The following is a 16,717-nucleotide window of genomic DNA, read 5'->3' on the forward strand; positions in this document are numbered from 1 at the left end:
GTTCCTAAGACCATCAGAAATATGTGTTTTCTGATCGTCTTAGGCGACCCCTGTGAATGGGTCGTTTGATACTCAAATAGGTCGCAACCCACAGGTTGAGAACCACTGAGATAGATGGTGAGCTATGAGCATCACCCCTTTGGAGAAGCAGAGGGGCAGGGTGCTTCAGGGGAGGTGGTCTGGTAATTGTTAAACTCATAATAAACGTAACCCCTGGACAAAAGCATGTACAGATAATTGTTTCTTTCTTTTAATCATTGTACAACCTTTGCCACATAGATTGAAACAAGTTGGAGGTAGTAAACCTACTGTTTCCATCTGTCTCATGCTTGCAGAATAAACCTAACGTTTCTTGAATACACCTGGTTTCTGTCTTTGGCTGAAACAGTGACAGGCAAACTTGGAACAACCCTGTTCCCAGAAACAAATTTTGGTGACCACGACGGGATTTTTTGGTCCCCTCCAGTATGTTGGAACCCTCATGTGGGGAGCCTGCTTTGCCAGGGGCAGCCCCATATGAGTTTCCTGCACTGGGAGACCTTGAGTAGAAGTACAAGAAGTATCAACTGATCACTGAAGGTTTTTTCTTCCAAAGCTCCACATCTGCCACTTAACATCTCCTGTAGCCTTTCCTTTTAGATCTGATAACTCTGGGTTTCTAGTTCCATCTGCTGGGTGCCCTTGATATTGTGAAGCCCTGAAAAGTTGCGATTCATAGGGCTGACATTGTCTGTATCTGCAGCTGTGTCTTTGAGATCTCTACTCTGTCACCTGCAAGTTTGGTTGCTTGTGATGGGCTCAAAAACTGCCATTCAACTAGGGCTTATTGTGTCCAGTTGATCTTCCTATGGTTATAAACCTATGACTAAAAAAGAGATTGTCTTTTATTGTAACAATGCCTGGCCTTTAAATAATCTGGATTCTGGGGAGAAACGGCCATTCAATGGTTCTCTAATAATTCAATCATACTATCTTACAGTTGAAATTGTTTAGGGATGAAATTACTAATGCAAAAGCTTCTCTAACGCTACAAAAACAGGATTAAGGGCAGAAGGCATATGAATGGATGGTTCGGAGAATGACATCTTGCCCCACCCTGGGCTCCCTGTCTGTGATTCTGAACCCCTTCCAAAAACTTCCATTAAGTCCTTGGCCTAAACATAACTCTTAACGCTTTCCTTGGACTTCTAGACAGAAACCACTGCTGTTTCCAGGAGATTTGTTGGACGTGAGTGTGGGCGTAATCACAAGCTGCCCTCCCTGAGTGTCTATGGCACTTCCTCCTCTGCTACCTCCACCTCCTCCCTCTTCTCCTGGTCTTCTAGCTTATTCCCCTGCAAGGAGAGCAAGGTAAGGGTCTCACCTCCTCATAGTCAGGTAACTGATGTGGCCGGGGGTATGCCATGGTTGAGATAGTACAATGCCCACTAGGAGAGCTAGCTCTCCGTGGAAATTAATGCAGATGGATAGCCAGCAGGATACTTTCGTTCCCGTTTTCTCTTGTATGCTTAGAATTTAATTAACTAGAAGAATGCTTACCCATTCTATTGGGATGATCAAGATTGGAAACAGATTTTTTTTTTTACCTCACATCTCCCTAATGGGAGTGATGTGCAAGTCATGTTAAATCCTTGCTTACAAATGATGAAAGGAAACTAGTTTTAAATTAAGCTAGGGAGAAATCCCAAAGCTTCATGAGGCATTTCCAAATGGAACCAAAGACCCTGCATCTGCCATTCCTAAATCTGAGCCCAATTGGAACCCTAATAATGGGGATTTAGGGATGCTGGCACATTATTAAAAATGTATTCTGGAGTGAATGAGGAGAGGCATACCCTAGGAGAAAAGTCTCAGTGTGGTGCAAGCTTTTCAACAATGGGTAGAGGAGGACTCTTCTTTCTTTTAGGAATGGATTTATCAGGCCTCTGGAAAATACACTGATCTGGTTACTGAGGCCTCCAAGAAACATGTAAGAGTCACAGTAGCTTTATTCTCCAGAGTTAACCAGACAATATCACAAGAAATTGCAGTCAGTGGAAAGTGTCAATGGAACGAGTTAGTGGACATCGCCTTCAAGGTATTTAATAAGATGGAGAAAGAGAAACCCAAACTACTAGGGATGCGTTGGCCATGTTTCAACAAATAGAATAAGTTGGAACTGGGGCCAGGAAGAGGACAGGAAATTGTAAAGGTAATTTAGATGGAACCATATGTGCTTATTATAAAAAGCCAAGCCATTAGAAGAAAGAAAGTATAAAAAGAAATTTGAAAAAAAGAAAACCAGAAGAAGGTAAGAAAACTGGTGCCATTGAGCGACAAAATATGGATTTGAACTCTGATGGAGATTGACAAGGCCCAGGGCCACTTGCTATTACTCCTTGGGAGCCCTGGGTAAAAAGAACAGTGGAGAGTAACATAAAATCTCTGGTAGGCTCTGGAGCAACATGTTTCAGTTCTTGGTTGTTGTTTTTTTAATGGAAAGCTCTTTTTATTAAATATTTTTATCAGGCGCTCTTACATTTCTTATCACAATCCATACATTCATCCATTGTGTCAAGCACATTTTCACATATGCTGCCATCATCATTCTCAAAGCATTTTCTTTCTACTTGAGCCCTTGATATCAGCTCCTCATTTTCCCCACCCTCCCTCATGAACCCTTGCTAAGTTATAGATTATTATTTTCATATCTTACATCATCTGTTGCCCTTCACCCACCTTTCTGTTGTTTATCCCCCTAGGAGGGTGTTCTCTATTGATCCTTGTGATCAATTTCCCTGTCCTCCCCACCCCCACTCCCCCAATCCTCCTGGCATCTCTATTCTCATTGTTGGCCCTGGGGGGTTCTTCACAGACCTTGGGCGTCTCCCACAAAACAAGCAGTCACTGTTGCTGGAGTAATTAGTGGAGCTATAGATGCCGTCATTGGGGTGTGTGGTTTATTGGGATGACTCTGGAAAATACACTAATCTGGATCCGGAGGTCCTAGAAAATACTTGTGACATAGCAGTGTCTTAGTTGCCCAGGATGGAAGTGGTCATCAGAATGAACCCTTCATAGTTGGTGGACATAGCCTTCAAGCTACGAATAACAAGAAGAAACAGAAAGTCCAGCCCTCAGCGTGTCAGCCTGCTTCATCAGGTAGGAGAAGCTTGGACTGGGGCCAAGAAGGGAACAGGAAATTTAGAAGGAAACTCTGACTGAACTACATGTGTCTATTGAAAGCCAGGCCATTGAGAGAATGAGAGTCCAGAGAAATAGCAAACTGGTAAGGAAACTGGTGCATTCTTTCCACAGGGTATGTACTTGAACTTTGATGAAAACTTAGGGACCCCGGGCCTCTGTTCCAGTTACACCAGCCTCTTGCCGCGCTCCTCAGACGCCCAGGTAACAAGAACAGGAGGGAGTGCGGATGGAAATTTCTGGTCCACTCTGGAGCTACATTTTCAGTTCCTAACCGACCCTTGACCTCTTGTCACTGTGCCAGAGTGACAGGTGGAGCTAAAGATGGGTCCATTTTGCAGCCATTGGTTAGTGTGACTGGTGAGAGAAAGCTCACACGGTTCCTTCATCTGCTGTGCAGCACGTTTCCATTCCTTTGTGGGGACTGACTCTCTACACTTCATGCCTAGATTTCCTTCCCCGGAGGAGCCTAAAGAGACAGGATGAAGGACTGAGAGCCATGGCAGCCGGCCCTTGGGCTCCAAAAACTACCTCCACCAGAGTTGAAGTTCACGCGGGAAGTCAAAGGGGGTGGGCATACAGTGGGGGCATGGTCTGCTGTGAACCAGAGCACCCGAACTTCAGCTCTGCCCACTCCCCGCCTGGTCTCAGCAATCTGGGCATCTGTGTGGATCCCAGCTTCCTGAGGAAGCCCGCACCCCTGGATGATGGCAAGATGGGTGAGGGGCTATGGACTGGATGGCGCTGCCTGGAGGACAGGTGCTCGGGATAACCGCCACAGATCCCAGGAGCTCCAGAGCAGATGCTGGGGGGCAGAGAGCAGCGCCGAGTTGCAGCGTTCCAGGTCCGCCCTCCGTGGGGGCTGTGGCCTTTAGTGGGGTTCCTAAGGCAGGCCATCCAACAACAGCCCCTCAGAAGGCGGAGACCTGGCAGCTGGTGGGTTGGTTACACGTGGGATTGCTAATCGCAAGAGCAACGGTTGGAGACCACTAGCCATTCCGCAGGGCAAAGATGAGGCTTTGTACTCGCGTACAGTGATAGTCTTGGGGACCACAAAGTAAGCTCTACCCTGTCCTATGGGGTTGCTCTGAGTCGAAATCAACTCCATGGCAGGAGATGATGGGGAGGCTGAGTGGCTTGGTCTCTGGGCTAGGTGGGGCACACAAGGAGCATGAAGTGTGGAGTGGACAAACAGTAGAGAAAAGGTCCGGGGAAGTAATGGAGTTGCAGGTTCTATGGACCTAGCCTGGGAGGCCAGGTTCTATTGGGTTCGCTTCTAAAACTCCTACCTGAGCCTGCTGGTCTCCTGCCTTTTACCCAAAGCCAGCAAACATCTGACCCGGGAATCTCCAACACCCAAAGACTAGCGTCTGCTTTAAGATAGCATTTCCTTACAGACTCCTATGAATAAAGATCATTTTCATTTTCCCTCCCCAGTAGTCCAGGCCACTCACACAGTGCTGACCCGTGGAGCCCACTCTAATGGATAACAGGAGGAAATTCAGAGTCAGAATTCTTTTGAGCCTTTTTCACAGAGCAGCCCCCCTACTACCTGACTCCTTACCTTGCTGTCCTGATACTCATGGGGATCCTTATCAACCTGGTTCCCCTTGGCGCTGTGGTCCTAGGTTCTCTAGAGAGTGGAGTTGTGATCTGAGGGAGGAAGGGCTCAGGCAGGGGAGGGGTGGGAGTTTAGGCCAGCATCTCCACCCCACGCGGTGGAATTGCCTGTCTCCAAAGGAGCCCTGTTGACAGGGTGGATTTATCATTCAGCTGTTAACTACAAGCTATGCCAACCATACTTCTGTGGGAATAAGATGAGCCTATCTGCTCCCAAAAGATTTAAAATCTTGGGAAGTATGGGAAACAGAAAGATTTCTCCCAAGTTGTCTCCCCCAAATATATGCCAAACTTAGCTGCTTGCTACATGTGGTGAATGACTATACACTTGGAGGTCCACAGAAGTAGGTCAGGGATTATTCTTCCTAAGGGTTATCAGCCATCTAGAGCAAGCAGTCACCACTGTTTATCCCACAACAAGTAGGACCCACTCCCTTCTGATCAGGATAGTAGTTGACTGTTTCCCTTGAAGGAGGCCAGAGATGCCAAGCCCACTCAAGGGTGACCAAGGTTAGGCCGCCATCATGAATATGGGTCCGCCCTTCTTGTCACATGTATACCTCTAGTTCCACCCCTTCCTATCATATATCCCCTTCCTGTTTTACTTTTGTATATTCCCCCCTCCTATTGCTTGTATTACCTATTGTGCAACCCCTTCCTGCGACGTGTGGTTACCCATAATCATGCCCCCCCACCCTCGAGTAGATATAACCCTTGGTTGACAATAAACAGGGTCTCCATCTCCCCGCCGGTCTCTGCCCCACCTCACCTTGGCCCACGCTGTGCACGGACCTCACTGGTAATATCCTGGCCATCCAGGAGGTCAGCATGCTACCATGAAATGTGTCTGACTTCTTTATTTTACTCTCCTATCTATCTCATGCTCTCTGACTTTATTGTAATCTTTATATATCGCACCCCTACAATTGCTCCTATCAAAGCCATGATTAGTTGTGGGGGGCTAGTCTTATTCCCCCCCCATAGGGAAGCCTAATGAACAATTCTAATTTGTTTTATAAGGGCCACTGAATTTTTATTTTGTCCCTGCTCAGCTGAGTCTGAGATAATGACCCACAGATGTTCAGGACAATTTGGAAGAGGGGTTGACTGACAGGTGGGTGGAGTCTCAGCCTGGATAGGGACTGTCTGCATGGAGCCTGCCAGGTGGTTTAGAAGGGTGGGGTACAGAGGATGCTGGGAAGTGGGGCTGAAAAATAGGTTGAGAAGCTTCAGTGAGGGAAACTGAGGACCAGGAAGAAAGTTTAATGACCTGCTCTCTACACTCTTGAGCACAGGGCTTGAAAGACCACAAAGGTTCCAGGAACGCCTCCACAGTCCTGAGATGATGACTAGCACCAAGTGCATGTGTTCTCCAAGAAGGACGCTTCCTCACATCTACCCTCCATACAATGATGAGCTGTCTCCGACAGACGCCTAGCTCCCCACGTGCACAACGGATCCCTATCTCTTTTCTTCCTTCTTTTTAAACAGTTTTATTAGCACTTCATCCACATGTCATATGACACCACTCGTTTCTCACTTGCCAGACACTCCCTTTGAAGTGTTCCCCTTAGGGCTCAGGATATTCAAGATGAACACATCTCCCAGGTTATTGTATGAACTAACAAGAGGCCTGCAAGCCCCATGACTACAAAGCCTTATAGCGGAATAAACTAGACTCAGGGGTCCTTAAACTTTTTGAACAGGGGTCCAGTTCACTGTCCCTCAGACCCGTTGGAGGGGCGGACTACAGTTTATATAAAAAAAACAAACAAATTCCTATGCAAACATCTTATTTTGAAGTAAAAGCAACAACAACAAAAAACAGGGCAAAAACACCCGGCGGGCCAGATATGTGTCCTCAGCAGGCCGCATGTGACTCACGGGCCGTAGTGTGAGAATGCCTGCTTAGAGACTCTTTGTGGTAAGGACCTAATCCGGTGTCAATTTGAGGACTAAGAGTGTAGGGATGGATTCTAGCCTGTCAATCATTGTATAGCAAATGAAGCCCCCATGGGGGCCTGGCATTCCCTTGAGGATTCTGGGAAATCCTGTATTTCCTCCTTGAAGGTGGTGAACACTCTCTGCTCACACTCTGGGAGATAGTGCAGCTGAAAGACACATGGTACATTAGTGCCCTGAACTGGAGAAATCACATGGAGACCCGGACAACACTGAGATGCTTACATTGCCACTGGATCCACTAGACTTCCCATCCACTGGCCTGTGATCTTCCTGTATTCAGTATGATTGCATGTGTTTCGTGAGTCTGAAGAGGACTTTATAGATCGGTATCGGACATATGGGCTAATATTGAACTTATGGACTTGATCTGGACTAGGCTGGAATGTTTTCTCAATATTCAACTGCTCTTGTATGTAAGTCTCTTTATTATACGCATATGAGTGTTTATGAATTTGTTTCCCTAGTCTACCCAGAATAACACAGCCTTTTCTCAATATCAAAGAAGCCAAGATCTCCCTGTATTCTGCTTTTCTGTCTCCTTCTTTTCTATAATTGTTCTGTTGTCTCCTCAGGGCCCTGTTTGATTGTGGGGCTGGACTCCCCATTTCAGCATAGAGATAAGGCCTGGAGGCCAGAGAAGGGCCAGGTCCCATTGTACCAGGCAGGCCAGCCCTGTGTCCATCCCTGAGTGTCAGATGCTGAGTCTGGCCCAAAATTTCTCCTAGTGCTCCTTAGGATTCTGGACAGCAGGGCTGGGGGAACCTTGGCAGGGCAAACACTAGAAGTTGAGAATTCAGCAATTGACTCTTTCATCGTATATTATAATTTATATAGAGAATATAAAAGGGATATGGAGTCTTTTGTTTGGGTCCAGGCTTTGTTTTGCTTTTGTCAAATAATTTATTGTTGGTTAATTAATTAATTAATTTTCTACATTTTTTTCTTTTGTGGTGATTGTGAGACAAACACAGTCCAGACATTAGACTTCCCATCTTCCCCTCCCGAGAACTATCTGACTCCATAGCTCATGCACCCCAATCACAGCCACTGTCAGGCCAGGACCATGGCTTCTCACCAGGATACCAGTGTATCCCTTCAGTGTACCTTTCTCATTTCTTAGCAAAAATGCCATGTCTTCTTTCACTCACCACCAGGGGCCGAATGGGAGTACAGCATGATTCCGAAGGCTGCCACGGCCTCAGCCTGATGGTCCACCTTCCCTGAGTCTTAACCCGGAGCACTAACTGAAGGGTCTCTGATGAGTTCTTAAAAATGCGTTCCCTTCTCTGTCATCTCTAACAGGAGAATGCAGGTCTCTGTGAGATCAGGATCCTCTGGCTCAAGGCTTCTCCCTTTTCTCTCTCTTCGTTGCTCACACTCTCATTTCGAGTTACCCAGTTGTCAGATCCCCGCCCCACTAATAAGTTAGATACATGGGGTGAAGTGTCAGGGGCGTTAAAGAAGTGACCAGAAGTCAAGGGAGGTTGAGGAGGGGGTGCAGAAGATACTACAGAGTGGCATTCATCTCCAAATAGCAAGCCTCAGTCAGAAACTACCTGCAGGGTACAAAAGGCCCTAGCAGAAAGGCCAAAGGCTCTTGTAATTATTCCTGTAGTAGGGAAGGAGGTCCAGCCCACTGGGACTCTAAGATCTAGGAGACTGGAGGACCCACAAATCAGCCAACCTGCCGAAGGAAGCTCTGGAAGCCAATGGGCCCTGTAGTCAGCAATCCAGTCATGTGAAAGCAAGAGGTCTATGGTGTGCTGAGCATTCCTGGAGGTCCTCAGAGAGCCCTGTTGCCTGCCCTTGTGCAAGGGGAATCCCACCCACACCTGCACAGACACCAGGTACGTGCATGCACACACCTCCCCCCACCCCGCCAGCCTCAGTGATGACTTAGCACCTCACTGCCAGGAGTATCTTCTTTAACAGCTATGCCTGTGTTGGAAGTTCATGAACACCCAACAGCACCCATATCCTGCTCTGCCTGGGATGCCCATGAATTAACCAAGACAGGAAAGTGGATGGCAGGAGGCCGAGCTTTCTCAGTGTAAGGAGCCCAGTGCCAGCACCTAGAAAGTATTTCCCACAATGGAACCAGAGATTTTCCTACATCTGTCTCCCATATGTTAAAACTACTCCAATTTTCTAATTCAGCTTGTAAACAATGTTGAGCCAATGACTTTTCGCTAAACTCAGTTCCCTCTAGCTCTAGAATCCCATTTAATTTAGCAGAAGAATACTAAAGATTTATTGAGGGAAGTTAACAAACAAAAACAAAACAAAAAAACAGAGAAACTCCCCCCTGTGGTAGTCTTGCACATAAGTACAGCTGAGTTGACCAACCCATAGTTACATGCAATGGACACAACTGCATGCTGCTGCATGTATAACGGTTGGAGATTAAATGAAGCTGGCTATTGTTTCATTTTTTGCTCTGAGCAAGCATTTGACTCATTGTGATCTGCTGGTCTAAGTCACTATAAGGGGTCAGTCACAAGTGAATGAACAATAGCAGGCTCCTAAACAAGACATCCTGCTACGCTTCGCTAGACTGCCCTCTATGCTTGGAGGAGTCAGGGTTTGTTAACGTTGCCCTTCCTCTTCAACTTCAGTACTGGAACAGGAAATCCACCACTTCCTCTGGCAGCCACAAAGCCCTGACAACACCCAGCATGTTGATGAAGGTGAACAACTCATCCGCCAGCTCCTGTAGCTTCTGCTTGTGTTCTCTAAACCGTAGGGCCTCCTCGTGATTCTGCTCCAGGCTGACACAGGGCTCCAGTGAGTACCCGGGAGGACTCTTAAAGGCCTCATTCTTGAAGGGATTTGGAGAGTGAATGAGTGGAGTCCAGAAGTCCCCGACCCCCCTTTGCCGACTTTGATTTGTGGTGTAGGCCTCCTTGAACTCAAAGTGGGCTCTTTGCTTAAGAAAACCCTGCAACGCTACACCAATGAAATTCTTCATAAGCAGTGAAGTTCCCAGGGAGTACCAAAACTAGACTTTGGAGCCAGGGCATGGTACTACAACACATGGGTTGGAAAACACTCCTAAAGATTTAACAAAACAAAAAATTGACCTATTTATATTTTTATATAAATGTATATATTATCTGTAAACATATATTTATGTACAAATAAAACAGACATAACTATTTATAGACTTTTTTGTTGTTGAGTTTTGTTGTTGTTTGTCTAGTTTTTTGTTTTCTTTTGTTGTTTTGTTTGCTGTTGGTTTTCTGCTTATTATTGTTTCTGAATGCCTATCTAGATAAGATAGGCAGGATAAACAATACAGAGGTGAAAACAATGGGACCAACAGGTTGGGGGGACATGGGAGAGGGGGCGGTGGGGAAAAGAGAGGGGTGCCAATAAATTCAGTGACATGGGAATGATAAGTGATATAAATTGATGTCGAGCATGGCATGGGATGCCTGGTAGGGCTTGATCAGGGCAATGTAACGGAGAGGAATTACTGAAACCCGAATGAAAGCCTAACATGATCGTCGGACAAGAGGAAATTAAAAGGAAAGAACTAGGAGGCAAAGGACATTTATAGAGATCTAAATACAGGCATGTACATATGCAAATATATTTACATATAACAATAGGGAAAGTGGAGGGTGAGTGGGTTGAAAAGGGGGAACTGATTACAAGGATCCACATGTGACCTCCTCCCTGGGAGATGGACGGCAGAGAAGGCGGGGAAGGGAGACTCCGGATAGGGTAAGATATGACAAAATAACAATCTCGGATTATCAAGGGCTCATGAGGGAGGGGGGAGCGGGGAGGGAGGGAAAAAAAAAAGACGACCTGATGCAGAGGGCTTAAGTGGAGAGCAAATGCTTTGAGATTGATTAGGGCAAAGAAGGTACAGAGGTGCTTTATACAATTGATGTATGTATATGTATGGATTGTGATAAGAGTTGTATGAGCCCCTAATAAAATGTTTAAAACAAACAAACGAACAATAGGGAAATAAATCTATGTTGATATACTTATAGGTTCAGTATTAAGGTAGCAGATGGACATTGGGCCTTTTCTCAAGTACTCCCTCAATGCAATAACACTTTGTTCTAATAACCTGTAATTCCGTGATGCTCACCTTCCCTACACGATCACTGAAGACAAAAATGAGTGCATAAGCAAATGTGGTGATAAAAGCTGACGGCGTCTGGCTATCAAACGATATAGTGTCTGGGGTCTCAAAGGCTTGAAGATAAACACCAGCCATCTCGATGAGAAGCAGCAAAGTTCACATGGAGGAAGCACACCAGCCTGTGTGATCATGAGGGGTGGGTGGGATCAGATACCAGGCATCAAAGACCAAGAACCAAAAAATCGTATCAATGTGAATGAGGGGGAGTGCAGATTGGAGACCCAAAGCTCATCTGTAGGCAACTGGACATACCCTTACAGAAGGGTCATGGAGAGGAGATGAGCCAGTTAGGGTGCATTGTAGCACCAATGAAACACACAACTTTCCTCTAGTTCTTTAATGCTTCCTGTCCCCACCCACTATCATGATCCCAATTCTACCTTATAACTCCAGCTATACCAGGGGATGTACACTGGTACAGATAAGAGCTGGAAACACAGAAAATCCAGGGCAGATAAACCCTTCAGGACCAATATTGAGAGTAGCAATACCACGAGGGTAAGGGTAAGGTGGGGGAAGAAAGGGTGAACCGATTGCAGTGACTACATATAACCCCCTCCCAGGGGGATGGACAACCGAAAAGTGGGTGAAGGGATACATTACACAGTGTTTGTCAGGGGAAGCCAGCCCCTAACACATCATTACGGGTCCGGTAGGCGCAATTGTACAGCGATAATAAGTAAAGATCATAGTAAAGTCATAGAGAGCATGAGAGATAGAAGTGAAATATTTAAATAAATGGGAGTCAGACAAGTTTCATGGTAGCATGCTCACCTCATCCCCACTCGATGGTCTACGTGGAGGGAGAGAGCGAGTTTAATGGTAGCCCCGGCTCCTTTTATCTTCTCTGGGGATGTGCAAGCCCCCTAATTACAGGTGAGGACATACGTCACAGGAAGGGGCTGTACTATAGGCAATACAGTAATCAGAAGGGGTGGTCTAGGGACATACACGCAATAGAAAGGGGAGAGATTAGGGTTATACATGTGACAAGATGGGCAGATCCTAGGTTCAGGATGGTGGCCTAACTTTGACCTATTCCCTAGATCTCCATAGGAACCATTATCAGTAGGGTGTGAATGCTTGGTCTCAAGCTTCAAGGAGGAATAGTCTATTGTCCCCAGTAGCAGGGAGTGAGGCCTGCCATATAGTCTGGTTGACTAACTGCCCTGGGGAGGATGTCTGTAAGCGGTTGATCTCTCCCCACAAGTGTTAGACATGAAAAAATAATCTATATATTATCAAGGGTTCATGGGGGAGGGAAGGCAGAGAAGGGAGGAAGGGAAAATGAGGAGCTGATACCAAGGGCTCAAGTCAAAAGAAAATGTTTTGAAAACAATTATGGCAACTGTAGTTGTTATATAATCTGGTGTCAATTTGGGACTTAAGAAGATTCAGAGTGAAGGGGTGGAGTCTAGTCTGTCAATCGGATCATATTGAATGAGGCCTCTGTGTGGGCATGGCTTTCTCCTGAGAGTTCTGGGAAATCTGTTTTTTCCTCCTTGGAGGTGGGAGACTTTGCAGCTGATAAGACACACGGAACTTTACTAGTATCCTGAGCTGGAGAAGCTGGAGCACTCACATGGACCTACCCAGACGCAACCAGAGCCCTGGACCTGGAGAAGTCACGTGGAGACCCCTGCCAGCGCTGAGATGCTTATAATGCCACTGGATCTAAAGGACTTTCTACCTGTGATCATCCTGCATTTGGCATCATTGCATGTGTTTCATGAGTCTAAAAAGGACTTTCTATAGATTGGTATCAAATATATGGGCTAATTTGGACTTATGGGTTTGGACTGGAATGGGTTGGGATGCTTTCTTAATGTAAAATTGCCCTTTATAGAAAACTCTCTCTTATGCACATATTCGTGTTTATGAATTTGTTTCTCTAGTCTACCCAGACTAACAGCAACAAATATACAAATGTGCTTGACACAATGGATGTATGTATGGATAAGAGCTGTACAAACTCCCAATAAAATGATTGAAAAAAAGAGAACATCTTCATAGGACGCAAAAGTGAGGATAAACAGAATTTTATTCAGCTTATGTGGCAAAACGAAAAGAGAGATGGGAAACGGACTGACAAGCCCATCAAGGCTATATCTGACCCAGTCCCTAAGTTTCGTTGTCATTGGTGAAAAAGAAATCTCTTTGTAGAAAATACAATAATTTACAACGAAAAAATTCCACAATTACCTAATATACGAATCAGTGCATGAAGGATTTTTACTTGAAAATATACATTATACAGATAAAAATAATTTTGAAATATTAGAATTGAACTTAGTAATGTTTTCCCAATACCTTTACCTCTACTGTTATTTCATAAGCTTTTTCTCTACCAAATTTTATCCTGCTAAATTTAATTTTAGTAGCATCATGATGGAATTTAGCAGAATATTTAGTGACGTTGAAATGTTTAGTAGAGATAACGTCCTTTTTCTTTTTTATACTAAGAGTAGAGTGTGATAGGACCAGTGGTGAGAGTGGTGATACCGGGAGGGTGGAGGAACCGATCTACATATAACCCACTCCCTGGGGCATGGACAACAGGAAAGTGGGTGAAGGGGGATGTTGGACAGTGTAAGACATGACCAAATAATAATAATTTATAAATTATTGAGGCTGAAGGAGGGAGGATGGGGGAGGGAGGGGAAAATGAGGAGCTGATACCAAGGGCTCAAGTAGAAAGCAAATGTTTTGAGAATGATGATGACAACAAATGTACAAATGTGCTTGACACAATGGAAGGATATATGGATTGTGATAAGAGTTGTATGAGCCCCCAATAAAATGATTTTTTAATTAAGTTTTTATAAATGCAAAAGACTCTGAGAAAAGATTGCAAATAATGTGGGACACAATAAAGTGACACAATCTACATCTTATAGGAACTTCAGAACAGGAAGAAACAAAAATCCACACAGAGAATAGTCCAAGAATTCCTGAAAAAAAAACAAACCTTTCTTCAATGCCTAAAGCAGCGGTCACTATGCCTTAATGATGTTTAATTATGTTCAATTTGTAACAACAAAAATATAGCCTGCATATCTGATATTTACATTACAATTCATAACAGCTTCAGAATTTCAGTTACAGGTAGCAAAGAAAATAATTTTATAGTTGGGAATCACCACAACATGAGGAGCTGTATTAAAGGGTCGCAGCATTAGGAAGGTTGATCACTACCAAAAGGATGAAAAGAGAATTACTCAAGAAGCCAAAAGGACACCAACTGGAAGAGATTCCCCAAAGGAAAATTCCACAGCACATTGTAGTCAGGAGATCTAACATCAGGACAAGAAAAAATATTTTAAGAGCAGCCAGAGAAAAGAGAACAATTATGTAGAAAGGGTCAGCAATTAGAATAACCTCGTATTTCTCAGCAGAAACCATGGAGGCCAGAAGACAACAGAGTGACGGTTACAGAGCCCTGAAGGGAAACAAACCACCACCAACCAAAAAAAAAATGTCAACCTAGACTTTTGTAATCAACAAAAATATCCCTCAAATATTACGGAGAAAGAAAACTATTGTAACTCACGGAGAAAATAATTAACAAGAACACAACTATAAAAAGTACTCAATGACATATTATGGCAAAAAATCAACAACAGCACACAAACTGAAACCAACATACCAGATAATTTTCATATAAACCCTCACACAGAGCAATATCCAAAGCAACAATGTAATACAGGAAAAACAAAGATATGAAACACAACAAATGTATACACTCACACACATCATGCACAAATACAGAGCAAAATAACAGTAACAAATATATACATATCAATAATTTCACTGAAGGTTAAGGGATCTAACACACCAGTAAAGAGACAGAGAATTGCAGAATGGAAAAGAAAACAAAATCCATCCACATGCTGGCAACCAAAACACACCTCAGAAACACAGTCATGAACACACTAAAAGTTCAAAGCTGGACAAAGGGGTACAGGCAAACTGCAATCAAAGAAGAGCAGGGGTAGCAATATTAATCTTTCTGAAAATAGATATCTAAATAAACAATATAAAAAGAGACAAGAACAGGCATATAATGATCAAGGAAAGAATAGGTCAATTGACATAAGTCTAATAAATATATATATGTACCCTTAAAAGACTCTCCAAATATATCAATCAAATCATCACAGAGTTGGGGGCAAAAATAGACACTCAAACAGTAATAACAGTAGACTTCAATATGCCACTCTCAAGGAAAGACAGAACATCAAAAATGAAACTTAAAAAAGGTACTAAAGAGCTCAACTACCCAATCAACTAAATCGACCTCATAGGCATATATAGAATTTTCTGTCCAACAAAAACACAGTAGAAGTTCTTTTCCAACGCAGTGGAACATTCTCAAGTGTAGACCACAAAGCATACCTCAAATTTTTGTTTCAAAATTGAAATCCTACAACTAACCATTTCAGAGAGCAATGCCATAAAACTAGAAATCAACAATAAAATGAACAGAAGCATAGAGAAACACATGCAGATTGAACAAGATAATACTAAAAAAAGTTTGGCTTATATTACAAATAAGGGAAGAAATTTAAAAGTTCCTTGGGACATAACAAAGACAGCAAACAAAGACAAATTTAATTTAAAAAAACAATTTATAGTGATCAACGAACACATGAAAAAGTAGGAATAATCCAAAAAATCAATACCCTAACTCAGTGGTTCTTAACGTGTGGTTCACAACCCCTTTGGGGGTCGAAAAACCCATTCAGAGATATTTTCTTTCTACTTGAGCCCTTGGTATCAGCTCCTCATTTCCCCCCTCTTTCCCTGATCCCTTCCCTCACCCTTGATAATTTATAAATTATTATTATTTTGTCATGTCTTACACTGTCTGACATCTCCCTTCACCCACTTTTCTGTTGTCCATCCCCCAGGGAGGGGGTTATATTTAGATCCTTGTGATCAGTTCCCCCTTTCTACGCCACCTTCCCCTTCCCCTCCTGGTATCGCCACTCGCATTATTGATCCTGAGATGTTTATCTGTCCTGGATTCCCTGTGTTTCCAGTTCCTGTCTGTACCAGTGTACATCCTCTGGTCTAGCCGGATTTGTAAGGTATAATTGGGATGACGATGGGAGGCGGGGCCAGAAAGGAGGGGGAAGCATTAGAGAACTAGAGGAAAGTTGTTATATTTAATTGTTGCTCTACTGCACCCTGACTGGCTTCTCTCCTCCCTATGCCCCTTCTGTTGCCTGGGGGCGGGCTTTGGTCTCCATGCTGCACTCCCCCTCAATCACATTGATATGATTTTTTTCGTTCCGGGTTTTTGATGCCTGATACCTGATCCCATCGACACCTCATGATCACACAGGCTGGTGTACTTCTTCCATATAGACTTTGTTGCTTCTCAGCTAGATGACCATTTATTTTGTCTTCAAGCCTTTAAGACCCCAGACACTATATGTTTTGATATCCAGAAACCATCAGCTTTCTTCACCACATTTGCTTATGTACCCATTTTGTCTTCAGCGATTGTGTCAGGAAGGTGAATATCAAAGAGTGCCAGGTTATCAGACCAAAGTGTTCTTGTGTTAAGGGAGTATTTGAGTAGAGGCCCAAAGTCCATCTGCTATCTTAATACTTATATAAATATATGTACATTGGCCTCTATCCCGGTCATTATAAATTAATATATTTACATATATAAATGCCTATAGTTTTACCTCTATAAATAGCTTTTGCCTCCCATTTCCTTCCTCTATTTCCTTTCAACCTTCCTTCTCTCCCACTATCATGCTCAACCTCCATTCAGCT

The sequence above is a fragment of the Tenrec ecaudatus genome, chromosome 1 (assembly GCF_050624435.1).
Source record: "Tenrec ecaudatus isolate mTenEca1 chromosome 1, mTenEca1.hap1, whole genome shotgun sequence".
Lineage (NCBI taxonomy): Eukaryota > Metazoa > Chordata > Mammalia > Afrosoricida > Tenrecidae > Tenrec > Tenrec ecaudatus.